A 19602-nucleotide genomic window follows, 5' to 3' on the forward strand; every position below is an offset into this window, starting at 1 on the left:
CAGGTCATAAGGGTACTCCAGGACAGGCAGATCCACAGGAAAGCCATCACTCTCTGCAATGAGATGGTGTAAAATCTGTCTATCTGTTTGATGGCAGTTGAAAAGTCACGTCACTGACTTGATATTTGAGGCGCATTGTCATAATAGGCCCATTGCAAAGAGGTCAACAGTGTGTTGAGGTGGGGTGCATATCTGTCAGAGTGCCAACACTGGCCTGATGTCAAGCACAGGACTAAGGAAAACACTGCCCATGTGGCATGGGCTGGGGCTACCGGGAACTCCTATGGATGAAGATGATCTGTTCCACATCTTCATCCTCCGATGTGTGTGGTGCCTCCTCTACCCTTGATGGTGGTAGTGTGGAAGTAGAAGGGGCCACACACACCTCAGTGGTTGCATATGTGGACTCCCAATTCCTAGCAGCGGACATCTGTGGCACTACATATGGCATCACTGCAGCAAGGAGGAGCTGCTGGTTTTTAAGTATAGCTGCAACATCAATGTGGTAGGAAGCCATGTCTGCCCTGAGGGAGACCAATTCCTGGTGCATAGGGTCCTTATTGTCCTCAGGCACACTGCTGCCAGTTTGGGAGGGCAATTGTTGTGGCCTCTCCCTCATGGCAGCAGCTATGTCCCTCAGACATTCCTGGACTCCACGCATTGGGGAGTGTGTGCGTCGGTTGGCTGCAGTGTGTTCTGTTGCCGTGACCATGCACATCCGCATCCCCTCAAGGCTGGCTGCCATTGTTTGCATCCCACCCGCACCTCCTTGGCCAGCTCCCGCTGCACTCCCACCACTGTCCCTCGAAGCTGGTGCCTTTGTCCTCGGAGTCCTCTGCTGTGTCAGTGCTGGCAAGTCATACTCTTGGGGTGCTAAGTGGGGCCTGTGGGATGTCTACTAATTCAATACTCCTCCTTGTGACTGGGGGTGGTGTCTGCATGTTCACAAGGACTTCTTGGAGGGTCTCTTGGCTGACAGTTGCCAGCTGGTCATTCAGGTCATTCAGGTCATCAGGGTACTCCAGGACAGGCAGATCCGCAGGAGAGCCATCACTCTCTGCAATGAGATGGTGTAAATTCTGTCTATCTGTGTTATGGCAGTTGACAAGTCATGTCACTGACTTGATATTTGAGGCTCATTGTCATAATAGGCCCATGTTGATGTAGAAATGGTGCAGCACGGTGCTGTGCAATAATAATCTGTGCTGCACTGCTTCACTTTGGTGACATAAGATTGCACTGTATGCAAGTGATTATAGGGCACCCCTGTGTTGTCCCCCATACTGGTGCAAGATTCCGCTGCCAAGGTAATTTTAGGCATCCTTGCACAATAGTGCAAGGATGTATGCGTTGAGGGGTGTGACTGTTAATGTGTGTTGAAGTGTCCCTTCATGCACATTAACAATCACCAAATGGCACTTTGGCACTTTTGTGTGAGCTGTAGAGTGCAGCACACTCTGAAGAGCCAAATGGTCATTTACGTATGATTGTTTATGTGCATGGAGTAACAACTTCACAGTCTTAAACAATCATTTCTGGCATTTTGCTCTTCCTATGCATGCTGCAGATTGCAGCAGACATAGGAATTCAGAAATGAAGGAGGTACAAATGTATTCCTCCTCATTGCACCCTGCTAATGCCACCCCTGGGGCTGGTGTAATGGGTTTGGCCCTACCTCAAGTTTACAATATTCCATTTATCTGAGGCAGCATTGAAATATATTGTGTGTTGCTGTGGCACACCCACAGCAACACCCATTGCAACACCTTCCACGCACTGTCATGATCAGGTACCTACGTATTTACAAGGTGACATAATGCCATAAAAAGTGTCTTAATGCTACCTTGTCAATTCAGTGTAGTGCTTAGCACCACTGAAGCATCACTGAAAGTGATGCTCCAGTGGCACTAGGGGTCTATGATGCTCCCATTAGTTCCAATGGACTGTTCCAATACATCATAGCTGCAGTCTACAGCCCGATGACCCACCTGCATGACGCATGAATGGAAGCCCAGTTGCCACAATGGTCTGCGTCATATCTTCTAAGTGTGTTGTCTATCCTTATTGTGTCTTGACAGCCTCTTATCTTGTTTCACCCTCCCTTTGCATCCATTTGCATGGTGTTGTCTTGCATTGTGTGTTGCTGTCCCCACGGCACAGCACCACACATGGCAATTTTCAACTGTCCCAGTCTTACATGTTTCACATACACCCATGCTGTGCTGAGACCTTGCACCACCTCAAGGATGGCATAGTCACCACACTGTGCTCTTGTTGCCATTGATGTCTCCTCATGTTGTGATTTGTGTTTGTGTGCTGCTTTGCATAGCACTCATGAATCTGGCAGAGTACTGTTTCTACTCCTGTCAGAGTAGGTTGCTTACCTTACTGAACGCCTATGTCCTCCCCCTCAATGCAGCCCTCCTTGCGCTATGATACATGAGTGCAGCATGGTGACAGTACAGCTTATGTGACAAAAGCACAGGCTTGAACCCAGGGATGGCCAATATGGGTATGACATTTCTGCTGTGTACATCATTCTGTATGTAACAGTGCCTGATGGTAAATGTGTCTGTGGACATTGCCAATTCTGAGGAGTTGTACTCAGGTCAGGGCCTGAGGTAGGTTCATATTTCATGTGCAACAGTCTAAGGGGCACCTGACTGCCACTGTGTAATTGTTCACACCCTACAGCACAGGTGGTGGTGGCAACTGTTGTCAGTGTGGCTTCCCCATGGCCCAATGGCCTGGACATGGCAGGTTACCAGCAGCTGAAAGACTGGCTATGGCATCAGTCCTGTGACACCAGATCAGTGATACGTTGAACACTACCCTCCAGGTTTATTTCCAAATTTCCTCCAGCCTTTGCATGGCGGTGTAACCCCTGTGAAATGGTTGTTGGTGAAGTGGTATGATGTGCCCCTGGGTGGCCCTGCACGGGAAACACCCGGAAGAACGAGTCCAGAACCACGAAGTTGTGAAAAACGAAAGCGAAACAACGCTTTCATTTTCCACGACTTCCTGGTTTTGGTACCTTAACCACGCATGTCTGAACAACGTACATGCGTGGTTAAGCAACAGATAAGGGAGTCAGAGTGGATGCGGTGAAGGAGGAGGTAAATTGGGCTGGGACTGGGGCTGTTTTTGTGGGGGTGTGGGGGGTTCGGGTGATTAGGGTTTGGGGGCAGGGTTTAAGTTTAAGGGGTGGATTGGGGTATTTAGGTTTTAGGGGTGGGGTGGGGTGGGGACTCGGGGTATTTTTAATTTTTGGGGTGGGGTGGGGGGCTGGGGTGATTAGGGTTCAGGGGGGTCAGGGTTTAGGGTTAATGGGGTGGGGGGCTGAGGTGGTTTAGGTTTTAGGGGAGGGGGTTGGTGTTCTGGTCATTTTGGGGGTGGGGGCTTGGGGTTGTTATGGGGATGGGGGCTCGTGGTAATTTATGAGGGTGAGGTGCTGGGGGGAACATGCTGGATCGTGCATGCTGATTGCTAATGCCTCTACCAGGAAAGCGTTTCCAGCGGTAAAACCGTTGTAAACGCATTCATGGTAAAGGCATTAGTGGTTAGAACGAGGTTGTTGTTCCGACCTCGTTGTTGAGCCACGGGTGCTTCAAGCACCCTTGGTTCCGACATATAACCGCCCTGCACAGCCCATGAACTTGGCATGGACAGTGCAGGGTTTCTCATACCTTGACTCTTTGCTCTTTCGACTGTCTGACTTGCAGGGCTGGGTGCAGCATATCCTGTTGCACCCAATGCAGGCCACAATTGGACTCAATTTGATCCATCTATATTGTCTAGTGTGTGCCCCACAGAGCTACCATGTGCAGGCATATTATCAGCCGTCATCTCAACATGTGACTCATACTGCCAAATGCAGTGGGTACACTGCACTGGCAGTTTTATCAACACCGGGCTTGCCCATGCACCATTCCTTACCCGTTGATGTGGAATTAACTGCCATTATGTGAAAGTCATACCGCATGTGTTGTATGAGTGTGTTTATTTCCCAATTCCCATGTGTCTGACATGGCTGTGTACAAATAGCTGTGGGCTCAGCCTGTGACTGTTGTGACCTACTGTTTGCTATCTGTGGTACATATTTTGTGTATCAGCACATTTCAGTTAAGCATCAATATGTGTGGTTGAACACAACTTCAGTTTAGTTGGTCTGGGTAGTGGCATGTTACCAATGATTTCAGTCCAACCTGCTATTCCATTACCACCTGTTGAGTGAATTGTTCCATGCACCCAGGGGACACCCTGACTGCGTGATGTAGGGATGGCTGCCTCATGTGGATGTGTTGTCTAAGTGTGGTGGTGGTACCGGCACATGCCTGGGGACAGTTGCAATAACTAGTGTGCTGTGAGATGCAGCACACATGCATTTGGGCAATGAGGCAAGGCTTTTAGAAAATGTTACAGCAAGGGATGCCACTATGTAGTTGCCCCAGGAATGGTGTTGAATGACTACCTGGCCTCTGTTGTCTTGGTCGTGTTAGTGGTGTTGATGTGACTACATGGAAGGGATTTACTGATATAACAACCAGTGGCACAGTGATTATACATGCCATCCATACCATGTGCTGCATTTGACCATGTGGGTATTTAGGCCTGGTGTTCTTAATATGTCCAGGTTGTGTATGTTTCAATGTTGCATGGCACTCCCAAGGCACAGGTACATGGGTAAGTTTACGTTGGCATGGTGCATATACACCGAGACGCGCTCAAGCTTTATTGACGACCGCTTCACCACTGTTACAGGGTCCTGAACCGAGGCTTATCAAGGCCCACCTTGTCCACCTGCTTCTTACTGGATCGCTTGTTACCTACTTTCAGCCATTCACATCAATACTACTTGCGTTCAACTCCATCGATTCTACCTATTACTCATCTATTGGCCAATTGGCCCAGCCTTGATAAAGTCACTTGTGTGACGAAACACGTGTTGGCTGTTTCCTGTTGACAACGCAAGTTTGTGGCATATTGAGTCTACGAATAAAGACACTCACATCACCAACTGAAGACTTCTCAAATTTGTCATCCACATCCGGAACTTGGACACCAGGGACACTTGTCCCTAATACGAACTGTAATCATACTATACTGTGTGCCGTGGTCATATTGTTGTTGTTACCATTGTGTACTTGTTACACTTATTTGTGCCTATTGGGGTAGGTAGGCACCCGACCCATCGGGCACCAATGCTTCACTTTCACTGACTCTCTCTACTACATTTATTGCCAGTCCACGGAAGTGCGGCTGCTCTCACCCTTACTACCTTCCTTTTGTTTGCATGTGGGTATTTAGGCCTGGTGTTCTTAATATGTCCAGGTTGTGTATGTTTCAATGGTGCATGGCACTCCCAAGGCACAGGTACATGGGTAAGTTTACGTTGGCATGGTGCAAGTTGCTTAGGCCCCTATTTATACATTTTTAGCGCCGGTATTCTGCACTGTCCTTTCCTTGTATCCCTGTGATGATTTCTTCCAGGATGACTGCTGCAATCATCTCCTCCATCGCATCCATGTCCTCTTGCGGTGCTGGACTTCCAACTCCTGTTTGCAGTGCTGCCTTCCTGTTCCATGCCATTTTCTTCTTGGTCCTTCTCTTGCAGTCATGCCAGTCTTTCGTTCACTCAGTCACTATTCTCCTAATTTCTGCCACACTGTTGACCTTATCCACAATCTGCTGCCAGATTGCCTCTCTCTTTCCAATTGGTAATTTGGAGGTGACGAAGAGTTGATTTTGATGCTCCGTCACCTCTCTCACCAGTATTTTGTGCACCTCTTTTTCTTCTCCCTCCCCTGGGTCTTGTTCGTGTCATCCTGGCTGGTTCCTGGTTGATTGGTATCTCCCTGGGTCTCTCCTGGATTCTGGGATCCATTTTGGGGCTCCTTTGCACAGTTTGCTCCGTTTGTGTCTCTTTATGACACTATTGCAGGCAAAAATGGTGCATTTCTGCTTTGCGATGTGTTTCCATGTCGTAAATCGGATTATTTTGCCTTATGACAAGGCGCAATGATTAATGTGGGAAAAAATGACTCTAAACATTTTTAGAGCCACCCAGCATCAAAGTATAAATTTGACGCCCGAGTGGTGTTAAAGAATGGCGCTAGTCAGCGCTAACCATTTTGACGCAAAACCAAAAAAGGGCCATGGCTCTTTCAAAAAGCTTAACATGACGATCTGTGATTTGTAGGTAGCCTTGAAATCAGTGCCAGGACACTATATGGAGTATCTGTGCAATATATACATCTCATATCATCATCATCATCATTCAACACAGACAAAATAGGCCCAATTTGTATCTCATTCAAACAAATGTAGAGACTAATATACAATACAATACAATAGTTCAAGTAGAGCGCAAGCTTTTTACCCTGAGGGTTCTCCAGGCGCTGGGGGTGCTGCAAGCCTCATCACGCTGTTGTTAGTGGTTGAAGAGACACATTTTGAGCTGCTTCTTGAAGACTTTCAGGGAAGGGGAGAAGCGCAGGTGGAGGTCGTTCCAGAATCTGGCAGCAAGGTGGGAGAAAGAGCGAGCTCTGTAGCGTACATAGCGGATGTGGGGAATGTAGGCCTGGGAGAAGGAGGCCTCTGGTATGTTGGTGGAAGGAGAGGCAGTTGTGGATGTAGAGCTTTGTTTGCGTGAGTGACGAGCTTGAAGAGGCATCTCTGCTGGACGGGGGGCAAGTGGAGGGCCCTGAGGTGTGGGATGATGATGGGTTTTTGGGGAGGTCAAGAATGAGTCTTGCTGCTGCATTCTGGATGGTTTGGAGGCTGTTCAAAATCTGTTTGGTGGTTCCGGCATAGAGGGGGTCATTCTGACCTCGGCGGTAAAAGCCGCTTACCGCCGGTCAGAAGGCCGCCACAATACCGCCGCGGCCAGCCGCCACGGACATTCTGACCCACAACTGCAAAACCTCCAAAAATCCGCCCTCCACTGCAGTCCGCCACATCAGCGGCCAGCGGTAAACTGGAGAAGACCAAACCTCCACCGCCACGCCAACAGAAATATACCCATCCCATTATGACCCGCAAATCCACGCGGCGGTCATTCAACCGCGGTATTCCATTGGCGGTACACACCGCCGCGGTCAAAATACACACACCTTTACAAACCCCTACCACATTGGACAATTTGAAAGGCACACACCTGAAACACATACACACACCACTCCCACACATCGAATACCATATAAAACACACACCCACATCACCCACAAACCCCTACCAACAAAAACCAGAGACGAAGGAGAGAGAGACACATCAGAGAATAGAGAGCCAGACACACAGAGGCACACCACAACATCACACACACCACATAGAAGCACAAAGCACCACACACCAACACACATATCATCACATACACCACCCCACACCTCATACACACCACCCCATGGCACCACAAAGGCACCCACGCTTTTCGGACCAAGAACTCCGGGTCATGGTGGAGGAGATCATAAGAGTGGAACCCCAGCTCTTCGGCTCACAGGTCCAGCACACCACCATAGCAAGGAAGGTGGAGCTGTGGCAGCGGATCGTGGACAGGGTCAACGCGGTGGGACAGCATCCCAGAAATCGAGAGGACATCCGCAAACGATGGAACGACCTACGGGGGAAGGTGCGCTCGATGGTCTCGCGACACAACATCGCAGTGCAGAAGACTGGCGGGGGACCCCCACCCACTCCACCCGAATTCACAACATGGGAGCAAGAGGTACTAAACATCCTGCATCCTGATGGCCTCGCTGGAGTACACAGAGGAATGGACTCTGGTAAGTACAAGGCCAACCACTTCACCCCCCCCCAGCATGCTAACCCCCACCCTCACCCCCAACCCCCCAGCACACATCCTCCCTGAGAATGTCTCCCCAGCACAACCCACCCAACACCAACCCCTGCATGCCATCCCCAAACTATGGACACCCATCACCTAAGCATGACCACTGCACATACCCATCCCCCCCCCCACAAAACACCCTCACAACACCTCCCCCAAGGGAATGCCAGCACTGGGGGACAAGGGCACCCATAAAACGCAAGCTAATACACACACAGAAACAATAACCATACCCTCTTACCCTATGCAGGACCCGAACAACAACACACCGGTCAGGAGGGACCAGAAATGTCCATGCCACCCCCGGAACAGGCCCCTAGTGATGACAGCAGCTCTGTCGACCTGGAACCTGACGACCGGCCCGGACCATCGGGGACCTCTGGGCAGTCGGTTCCCCTCACCCAGACACAGGCCACTGCAGACCCAACCCCCTCTGGGAACAACAGCACAGCTCCCACCCAGCGGGCCCATGCCTCTGTCTCTAGGACAGGTCCAGCAGCGGTGTGTCTACCACTACAGGGCCCCCAGGGTAACCCACCAACCCAACAACAACAGGGACCTGGGGGCAGTGGGAGTGGGCACACCGTCCAGGGGACAGAGGCCCAGGGAAACAGGGCAACTCGGAGGGCTGCTGTGCGACAGGGGGGGGAGGAGAGGCCCAGGGAACCCACTCTCCAAGAGGCCCTCACCACCATCATGGCAGCCTACCACCACTCACAAGAGACGATGGCGACGGTACTGGCCAGGTTCCAGGAGATCCAGGCACAGCAGGAGCAACGCTACATGGGGTTCAGCGACCAACTCACCAACATCTCAACCGCTGTGGGGAGCATAGTCCAGGCCCTGAACCGTATAGAGGACACGTTTCGGGACCATGTGGCATCACACAGGGCCCCTGTCACTAGCCAGGAACAGGAACAGCCTACCACCTCCGCCGGCGCTAGTGGACAGGAGGCCCCACCACAACGACAGCCCACCAGAACCCCACCTCCTGCTGAAGAACAACCGCCCCGCAAAAGGAGCCTGAGATCAAAAAATCTGACAGAGTAGGATGTCAAGTCCCCCGCCAGCATCACATACCCCCTGAAGTCCTCCCACTGTTCCACATTGCCACCCTGTCAAACCTTGAACTGCCCCTGCTCCATCCTGCCACAGGCATATGGACAATGCACCTGTGAGACTGAGAACTGGACTCCACCATGGACATTACTCCACCCCCACCCATCACTGTTTCACTATCATGTACCAATATCTATGCACTAATAATAAATCACACATTGCACTGAAATCAATCAGGACTCAGCCTGTCTTATTTACAAATGTATGACACATTACATATCAATTACGTATTATTAACATTGTGAATTACACATACCGAGGTAACTTAGCATTAGTCCATGGGCCAACCAAGCCGAGGTCACGCAGTGGCTCATACAGCACAGAAAAGGGAAGGGAAAATCAAACATCATGTTTATAGTTCTGGGGGGAAATCGACAAAGTTGAGATGCAGGAGGCTTTCAGGAAATGTAAAATGGCATGGGTGATTATTACCTGTGTGCTACTGGAAATACTGTTCTATTACTCTGTCCCTGTTGTCTGTGTCGTCCTCTGAGTCTTCCTCCTCTTCACTCTCCGCAGGCTCCACAGCTGCTTCAACACCACCATCTGCACCATCCTCCTGCAGGAAAGGAACCTGACGTCGCAATGCCAGATTGTGAAGCATACAGCAGGCCACGATGATGTGGCACACCTTCTTTGGTGAGTACATCAGGGATCCCCCTGTCATATGCAGGCACCTAAACCTGGCCTTCAGGAGGCCAAAGGTCCTTTCGATGATCCTCCTAGTTCGCCCATGGGCCTCATTGTACCGTTCCTCTGCCCTGGTCCGGGGATTCCTCACTGGGGTCAGTAGCCAAAGCAGGTTGGGGTAACCAGAGTCACCTATTAGCCACACACGTTGTCTCTGTAGCTGCTCCATCACATAGGGGATGCTGCTATTTCGCATCACATACGCGTCATGCACTGACCCTGGGAACTTGGCATTTACATGGGAGATGTACTGGTCAGCCAAACAGACCACCTGGACATTCATCGAATGGTAACTTTTTCTGTTTCTGTACACCTGCTCATCGTCTTTTGGGGGTACCAAAGCCACATGGGTCCCATCAATGGCACCAATGATGTTGGGGATATGTCCAAGGGCATAGAAATCACCCTTCACTGTAGGCAAGTCACCCTCCTCTGGGAAAATGATGTAGCTCCGCATGAGTTTCATCAGGGCAGACAACACTCTGCTCAAAATCTTTGAAAACATAGGCTGAGACATTCCAGATGACATGGCCACTGTTGTCTGGAATGACCCAGTTGCCAAAAAATGGAGGACTGACAAAACCTGCACCAGAGGGGGAATCCCTGTGGGTTGGCGGATGGGGGACATCAGGGCTGGCTCCAGCTGGGCACACAGTTCATGGATAGTGGCACGGTCAAGTCTGTATCGAAGTATTATATGGTGTTCTTCCATTGTCGACAGGTCCACCAGCGGTCGGTACACGCGAGGATTCGTCCTTCTCCTCGCAAGTCCCAGCGGACGGTGCCTAGGAAGGACAACATGGAGCACAGAGTCAGGCAAACCACAGGTACGTACAGACAGCTTGCACAGTTAAAGAATGGCAATGGGTTGAAAGGCGTGTATGTGTGGCAATGCAAGGCCTAGGCCTGTGTGTCGCAGTCAAAATTAAGCCATGTAGGCCCTTGAAATGGCGGCTGCCTGACCTGTGAAGTGGGACAATGGGATGTGAGGTCAATGCGCTGGCGGGGCACACCGTGGCGGTAGGCGGTCGAAGACCGCGGCGCAAAGCCGCATTGGTTAACATTGAACCCTATGGGTTTCAGGAGCCAATGACGATGTGCGCCGGCGGTCGCGGTACGCACCGCCGCGGTACGCACCGCCGCGGGCGTGACCGCCATTTTCTATCAGCTTAATCACTCGAGACCTGATCTTCCACAGGAGAGGACATATACTGCAAGTGCTGCTGTGACCTCGGTCTGGAAGTGACAATGGCTGCTGCGACTGGGGAAAGGGCCCCTGCCTTCACGTCTGAAGAGTTGGAGAAGCTCGTGGATGGGGTCCTCCCCCAGTATGCGCTACTCTACGGTCCTCCAGACCAACAAGTGAGTACACCGGGTGCACATGGAATGGGCTATGCCTGTGTGGATTGGGGTGGATGTAAGTTGGTGGGGTGGGGGGCGAATGAGGAGTGCAACGCCCGACAGATGAGAGCATGTGCCATATGGCAAAGTTGGTGGGGGGGGCCAATCACATCTAACATGCAGGTCATTGATGATTTCCTCCTTTCCACCCTGTACATGTCAAATAGGTCAGCGCCCATCAGAAGATCGAGATTTGGCGTGCCATCGCCAAGGAAGTCCGGAACTTGGGGGTCCACAACAGACGGGGCACCCACTGCTGCAAGAGGTGGGAGGACATCCGCCGCGGAACAAGGAAGACCGCAGAAACACTGCTGGGGATGGCCTCCCAACCTAGGAGGGGTGCCAGTCGCACTATGACCCCCCTGATGTCCCGGATCCTGGCGGTGGCCTACCCTGAATTGGATGGGCGCTTTAAGACATCACAGCAGACACAAGGGGGTGAGTATCAGCACATTCTCCTATCTTTCTGCGCAGTGGAGGCGTCTGGGTGGGGGAGGAGGGCTGTGGGTGACGTTAGGCCAGGGCTCTTTCTGTAGTGTAGTCCTCTCCCTTAGGCATGGCCCTGTGCCCCCGGCCCCCACCTCTGTAGGGTGACAAGTACAGCCATTGAAGGTCCAGCATCTCCCATGTGCGCGTTTGACGTCTCTTGGCCTGTTGTCCTAGTCAGTAGTACTGAGTAGTGTACCCCGAATGCGCGGCTTAGTGCATTAGGCTCCTGTGTCTGTCCTCTCCGCCAACGGTGTTGACATTGCATGCACTCAACCTGGTCTTCTTTTTTCTCCCCCCACCCTTTCTCTTCATCTTCTTGTGCATGTGTGCATTAGCATCATCAGGCGGAGGAGATTTGGCATCGGAGCACGAGGGAGCTTCAGGACACAAGGCCCCGGTGGGCCCAGGAACAGACACCGAGGGCACCAGTGATCCGGAGGGCGAGGGGAGCACCACGACGGGGACCGCTGGTGAGAGCAGCGACAGCGACAGGTCCTCGGATGGGAGCTCCCTAGCGGTGGCGGCAACATCCGTGCCCCCCGCCTCTACAGGTGCAGCCGCCACCCAGCGCACCAGCCCCGCCCTCCCAGCAGCCCCTCAGCCTACGCTCCGTGCCCGCTCGCCCAGGAAGGCACGCGTCTCCTTCGCCCCAGGCACCTCAGCCCCTGCCCCTGTTGCCCCTGCTGCCCTCAGTGCAGAGCTCATTGACCTGGTAAGGACGCTCATTGTTGGGCAGACGACCCTTTTGAATGCCATCCAGGGTGTGCAAAGGGAGGTGCAACAGAGCAATGCGTACCTGGAGGGCATTCATTCGGGTCAGGCTGCCCATCAACGAGCGTTCACTGCTCTGGCCTCAGCACTGACGGCAGCCATTGTCCCTGTTTCCAGCCTTCCTCTTCTTACTGCCTCCAGCCTTTCTCTGTCTCCTGTTCCTCAGCCTATCCCATCCACACCATCAGACCAGCCTGCACACACCTCAACACCCAAGAGCAGCTCATCCAGACACAAGCACCACAGATCCCACAAACACTCACCCAAGCAACACACAGATGCAGACATTCCAGCAGTCACAACCACCTCTGTGTCCCCCTCCTCCTCGTCTCCCTCCTCCCTCCCTGTGACGTCTACACTCACATCTGCATGCACCCCAACATCAGCCAGTGCTTCCATCACCATCTCACCCTCCAGTACAGTCCACACTCGTGCAGTCACCACCCCCACTGCCATGTACACGTCCCCTGTGTCCTCTCCCACTGTGTCTGTCACCCCCTCTTCCAAGACACACAAACGCAGGCAGCCACCCACCCAACAGACATCCACCTCACGACAGCCTACGTCACAAGCACCTGCACCCAAAGACAGCACACCTGACTCTCCTACAACCACATCCTCTTCCTCCACTCCCATCACCACTTCTCCTATCCTTTACCTTGGACCTAAAAAGCTTTTCCTGGCTAATCTTGACCTCTTTCCCTCCGATGAGCTCCCCCCTCCATCTGCAAAGAGTCCCAAGAGCACCGCAGCCACCACCAGCCCAGCTTCGCGTGTCACTGTTGTGCATGGGATCTGGAGTCCACCCTTTGCCAGCAGTGACACATCGATCAGCAGCAAGGACACGTCCAGCCCCCCCCCCGGCAAGAGGACCCGCAAAAACAAGGGCCGCCGTGCGAGGACCGACAGGGCTGCCCCCAAGGAGCAATGTGCGGCCACTTCACCAGCCACACCATCTAGGGGAGGCAAGGGCCCGAGAGCCCCATCAAAGGAGCGGAAGGGCAGCAGGAGCGCGGAGAAGGTGGACCCCACATGTCACATCCCAGCTGGGAAGGAGGACACTAAGGAGGCCAGGAGTCCGTCCCCGAAGGGTCCAGAAACGTCACGGTCCGAGGGCGACTGAGCAGGGAGTCCAGGCCAGGTCTGGCTCCCTTGACCTGCTGGATGAGCACCGCTGAACAGGGCCCGCCGTGGAGAGGAGCACCGCTGAACAGGGCCCGCCGTGGAGAAGAGCACCGCTGAACAGGGCCCGCGGTGCAGAAGAGCACCGCTGATCAGGGCCCGCCGTGGAGAAGAGCACCGCTGAACAGGGCCCGCGGTGCAGAAGAGCACCGCTGAACAGGGCCCGCCGTGGAGAAGAGCACCGCTGAACAGGACCCGCGGTGCAGAAGAGCACCGCTGAACAGGGCCCGCCGTGGAGAAGAGCACCGCTGAACAGGGCCCGCCGTGGAGAAGAGCACCGCTGAACAGGGCCCGCCGTGAAGATAGGCACCGCTGAACAGGGCCCGCCGTGGAGAAGAGCACCGCTGAACAGGGCCCGCTGTGCAGAAGAGCACCGCTGAACAGGGCCCGCCGTGGAGAAGAGCACCGCTGAACAGGGCCCGCCGTGAAGATAGGCACCGCTGAACAGGGCCCGCCGTGGAGAAGAGCACCGCTGAACAGGGCCCGCGGTGCAGAAGAGCACCGCTGAACAGGGCCCGCCGTGGAGAAGAGCACCGCTGAACAGGGCCCCGCCATCTCAAGCACCGCTCCGCTGGGCCCCGCCGTCTCAAGCACCGCTCCGCTGGGCCCCGCCGTCTCAAGCACCGCTCCGCTGGGCCCCGCCGTCTTAAGCACCGCTCCGCTGGGCCCTTCTTCTCAAGCACCGCTCCGCTGTGCCCTTCTTCTCAAGCACCGCTCCGCTGGGCCCTTCTTCTCAAGCACCGCTCTGCTGGGCCCCGCCGTCTCAAGCACCGCTCCGCTGGGCCCTTCTTCTCAAGCACCGCTCCGCTGGGCCCTTCTTCTCAAGCACCGCTCCGCTGGGCCCCGCCGTCTCAAGCACCGCACCGCTGGGCCCCGCCATCTCAAGCACCGCTCCGCTGGGCCCCGCCGTCTCAAGCACCGCTCCGCTGGGCCCCGCCGTCTCAAGCACCGCTCCGCTGGGCCCTTCTTCTCAAGCACCACTCCGCTGGGCCCTTCTTCTCAAGCACCACTCCGCTGGGCCCCGCCGTCTCAAGCACCGCTCCGCTGGGCTCTTCTTCTCAAGCACCGCTCCGCTGGGCCCTTCTTCTCAAGCACCGCTCCGCTGGGCCCTTCTTCTCAAGCACCGCTCCGCTGGGCCCCGCCGTCTCCAGCACCGCTCCGCTGGGCCCCGCCGTCTCAAGCACCGCTCCGCTGGGCCCCGCTGTCTCAAGCACGGCTCCGCTGGGCCCCGCCGTCTCAAGCACGGCTCCGCTGGGCCCCGCCGTCTCAAGCACCGCTCCGCTGGGCCCTTCTTCTCAAGCACCGCTCCGCTGGGCCCTTCTTCTCAAGCACCGCTCCGCTGGGCCCTTCTTCTCAAGCACCGCTCCGCTGGGCCCCGCCGTCTCAAGCACCGCTCCGCTGGGCCCTTCTTCTCAAGCACCGCTCCGCTGGGCCCTTCTTCTCAAGCACCGCTCCTCTGGGCCCCGCCGTCTCAAGCACCGCTCCGCTGGGCCCCGCCGTCTCAAGCACCGCTCCGCTGGGCCCCGCCGTCTCAAGCACCGCTCCGCTGGGCCCTTCTTCTCAAGCACCGCTCCGCTGGGCCCTTCTTCTCAAGCACCGCTCCGCTGGGCCCCGCCGTCTCAAGCACCGCTCCGCTGGGCCCTTCTTCTCAAGCACCGCTCCGCTGGGCCCTTCATCTCAAGCACCGCTCCGCTGGGCCCTTCTTCTCAAGCACCGCTCCGCTGGGCCCCGCCGTCTCAAGCACCACTCCGCTGGGCCCCGCCGTCTCAAGCACCGCTCCGCTGGGCCCCGCCGTCTCAAGCACCGCTCCGCTGGGCCCTTCTTCTCAAGCACCGCTCCGCTGGGCCCTTCATCTCAAGCACCGCTCCGCTGGGCCCTTCTTCTCAAGCACCGGTCCGCTGGGCCCTTCATCTCAAGCACCGCTCCGCTGGGCCCTTCTTCTCAAGCACCGCTCCGCTGGGCCCTTCTTCTCAAGCACCGCTCCGCTGGGCCCTTCATCTCAAGCACTGCTCCGCTGGGCACCGCCGTCTCAATCACTGTTTATGGTTCACTGTGCCCACCATGCCTCCTCCTTGACCAGTGGAGACTGTCATCCACCTGATGGACTGTGGCTTTGCACTCCCCAGGATGGTACAGTGGGCAGCCCACCCACTGTAGAGAGTTGAGAGACTGTGGCTTTGCACTCCCCAGGATGGTACAGTGGGCAGCCCACCCACTGTAGAGAGTTGAGAGACTGTGGCTTTGCACTCCCCAGGATGGTACAGTGGGCAGCCCACCCACTGTAGAGACATTGAGAGACTGTGGCTTTGCACTCCCCAGGATGGTAGAGTGGGCAGCCCACCCACTGTAGAGAGTTGAGAGACTGTGGCTTTGCACTCCCCAGGATGGTACAGTGGGCAGCCCACCCACTGTAGAGACATTGAGAGACTGTGGCTTTGCACTCCCCAGGATGGTACAGTGGGCAGCCCACCCACTGTAGAGAGTTGAGAGACTGTGGCTTTGCACTCCCCAGGATGGTACAGTGGGCAGCCCACCCACTGTAGAGACATTGAGAGACTGTGGCTTTGCACTCCCCAGGATGGTACAGTGGGCAGCCCACCCACTGTAGAGACATTGAGAGACTGTGGCTTTGCACTCCCCAGGATGGTACAGTGGGCATGGTGGCTCCTCGTGGATCTGGTGTCGTGGACTCATGTGGCTGTGGTGCCCCCCCCTTCCCTTCCCCCTGAGGTGCCTGTAGTTTTTACATCTGATGCCCCTGCAGTGTTCTCTCCAAAGGACTCAGGTCTCCGGTGTGGGCTTTGCCCTTGTTTCTCAAAACTTTGCCCCACGGACATGATGAATTCGTAGGATGTGCAGGACTTGTTACTTCAGTTATACACTGATGTGTATGTCATTTGTTTTCTTGTGAATATCTTTCATGGTTGTACGATAATTATCAGGAGCTTTTTGGTACATAAATATTTATTCCAATTTTGATTATGTCCTAGCATTTTTCAGGGGTGTTTGGGTGGTGCCACTGTGACTTGTTGCTCTGCATTGGTGTGTACATAGTTGGGGGGGGTGGGGGTCGCATATGTGTGTGCCCGTAACCTTTCGTCCTCCCCCCTCCCATGTGTCGTAGGTGCAGTACTCACCGTTGTCGTCTGCGCCGGACTTCGTACTCGTGGTAGGTGAGAAGGTAGACGAGAGCAGGTAGGATGTTTAATTCGGGTTCCATGCTGTCCTCCTTCCTCCTGGAGTGCGTAGTGGTGTGCGTTTTCCCGTTCGTAGTCTGTTTCCGCCGTGTTTTTATCGGCGGTGCTCCCGCCCCGGAAAAGGTGGCGGATTGGTGAGTTGTGATAGTGTGGGCGGTACATTGTCTGCCGCCTGGCTGTTGGCGGTGACCGCCGCGCTGTTTGTTTGTACCGCCGTGGCGGGCGGAGTGTTAAAGTGGCTGTCTGTGTTGGCGGTTCCCGCCAGGGTCAGAATTCCATATTTTTTACCGCCAGCCTGTTGGCGGGTTGGCCGCCGCTTTAACACCGACCGCCAGGGTTAGAATCACCCCCAGAGTGTGTTTCCGTATTCAGGCCGGCTGGAGATGAGGGCCTGGGTGACTGTTTTTCTAATGGAGATTTTGGATTCATTTGAAAATCCTGCAGAGCATGCAGGGGCTGTGGAAACAGATAAACGAGACAGCGTTGATCTGTTTTTTAATGGTCCTCATCCAGGAAGCAATGTCGGTCATGGTGTTTTGGAAGCTGGTCCGTGTGGTATTGTTTGAGAGAGAAAGGACGAGCTGAATCCGGGGTGCATGTGATGTCTGCCAGAGGAGTCATGTAGATATTGAAGAGGGTTGGACTGAGGAAAGAGCCCTGGGGGACGCCACAGGTGATATCTTTGGAAGCGGAGAAGTATGGAAGGAGGATGATCCTTTGAGTTCAGCCAGAGAGGAAGGAGGTGATCCAGTTTAGTGCATTATTTTGAATGCCAATGCTCTGGAGTCTGGAGATGAATGTATGGGGTGAGACGGTGTTGAAGGCTGTGGATAAGTCGAGGAGGATGAGGGCTCCTCGATCTAGTAGGTGCCTGATGTCGTCTGTAGCTGAGATCAATGTGGTTTTGGTACTGTGATTGGGACAGATTCCTAATTGGGAAGTGTCAAGCAGGTTGTTGTGCTCAAGGTAATCAATGAGCTGGCAGTTGATGTCCTTTTCAAGGACTTTGATGGGGAAGGGGAGGAGCGAGATAGGGTGGTAGTTCTTGAGTTTGATGGGGTTGGCTGAGGGTTTTTTAAGGAGGGGCTTTGCCTCAGTGTGCTTCCATTCAGTGGGGATGGTGGTTGTGGAGATGGAGATGTTGAGTAGTTCAGTGAGTGCAGCTCTAATAGTTTTTCCTCCTAGGTTGTAGATATGGTGCGGGTAGGGATCTCTAGGGGGATCCGGAGTGGACGGAGGTCATGATGGAGAGGGTGTATTTGGTGGAAAGCTACTTCCATTCGGCGGGCCTGTAGGGGGGAGTGGTGGGATGGAGTTTTGGGGTGGTCGAGGCTGGTGGGTTGGGGGTTGATGTTATTGTAAATGTTGCCAATCTTGTGGTGGAAGTGGTCCGATAGCTTGTCGCAGAGATCCTGGGAGGGGTAGATCATGTTCTCTATGGCAATGCATGAGAATGACGATATTGAAGAGTTCTCTGGTGTGGTTGGTACTTGCTTCTATGTGGGTGGTGAGTCCTTCTTTCTTGGTCTCTCTGAGTCAGTGGTGTTATCTTTTGAGGGTAGTCTTGAATGCATCAAGGTTGGTGGTGGTTGGAGCGCCAGTGTCTCTCTAGTTTCCTGTAGTGTTGTATGAGGGCCAGACGTTCTGGTGTATACCATTTGGTTTGTTTGGGGGGCTTGCTTCTAGTGGTCTTCTTTAGCGGTGCAATGGTGTTGGCAGCTGAGGAGATCCAGTTGGAGACGTTTTGCACTAGGTGTTCGAAGATGTCTGCGGGGGCGGGTCTGGTCTTTTTGAGGGCGGCAGTCCAGGGAAATTCTTTCGGCGGGAGAGGGTGGGGTGTTCTTGCTGGTGAAGTGGACAAGGTTGTAGTCGGTCCATGTTACCTAGGAGGTATGGGAGAATTTGGTTATGTTGTTGCCAGAGAAGATGGGGTCTAGTGTGTGTCCTGTGCTGTGCTTGGGTTCAGTGTCCAGCTGAGAGATGCCGATGATACTTGTGTTGTTGAGTAGTGAGGCAGAGTTGGAGTTGTTACGGTCTTCTAGGCAGAAGTTCAGGTCCCATAGGAAGATGAAGTGGCTGGATTCAATGGCCAGGGAGGCATTGAAGTCTGGGATGGAGCTGCAGAAGCTGAGGCAGGGGCTAAGGGTTCCTTTGATGGTGGTTTTGGAGTCAGATTTGATCTCGAAGTTGAGGTGTTCCTTGATTGATAGTGTCCTTGTGGAGGATGGCAATGCCTCTACCATGTTTGTTGGAGTGGTCACAGTGAATCATCTTGTATCCGGAGGGTATGCCAGTGGCGATGTCTGGTGCAGAGGCGGGGGTGGAGCCAGGTTTCGGTGTTGAACATGATGTCAGGTGAGAGGGTGGTAAGAATGGCCCAGATTTCTATGGTGTGCTTGCAGAGGGATCAGACATGAGTGGTATGCAGTGGAGGTGAGTTTTGTGGCTTGGCATCGCTAGGTGGAGGTAGCAGTTTTTCCAATGTGGCAGGAGAAGCAGCATTTGTGGCAGGAGAAGGGGCCTTTGGTGGATCAAGGTGGTGCTGCAGTTGGAGTCCTGGGACTTTGTCTGACGTTTTTGATTTTGTCTGTTGAGTTCTGGTGCTGGGTTGCAGGTCCAGGGGTCCTGTCACTGGCTGCAGTCCAGGCCCGGACGGGCGCGGACGGGCTTGCCTTTGCCACACCAGCAGCACGGTCACGCAGTGCCCTCCATTAAGTACATCCTGGGTGGGGGGGGGGGCTCAGGGATTGGGAGGGAAGAAAGGCAGGAAACAGCGGGATGGAGGGGGGCCTGAGTGGGGAAAACTGAGGGCAAAAAGAGCAGGAAAACAGCAGAGAGGCTTGAGGGTAGTGAGGGGCTAAGCATGCAGCAGTTGGGCAGAGAGAGGCAAACGACTGGGCAAGGCACTGA

This window comes from Pleurodeles waltl, chromosome 9 (genome assembly GCF_031143425.1).
Source record: "Pleurodeles waltl isolate 20211129_DDA chromosome 9, aPleWal1.hap1.20221129, whole genome shotgun sequence".
Taxonomy (NCBI): domain Eukaryota; kingdom Metazoa; phylum Chordata; class Amphibia; order Caudata; family Salamandridae; genus Pleurodeles; species Pleurodeles waltl.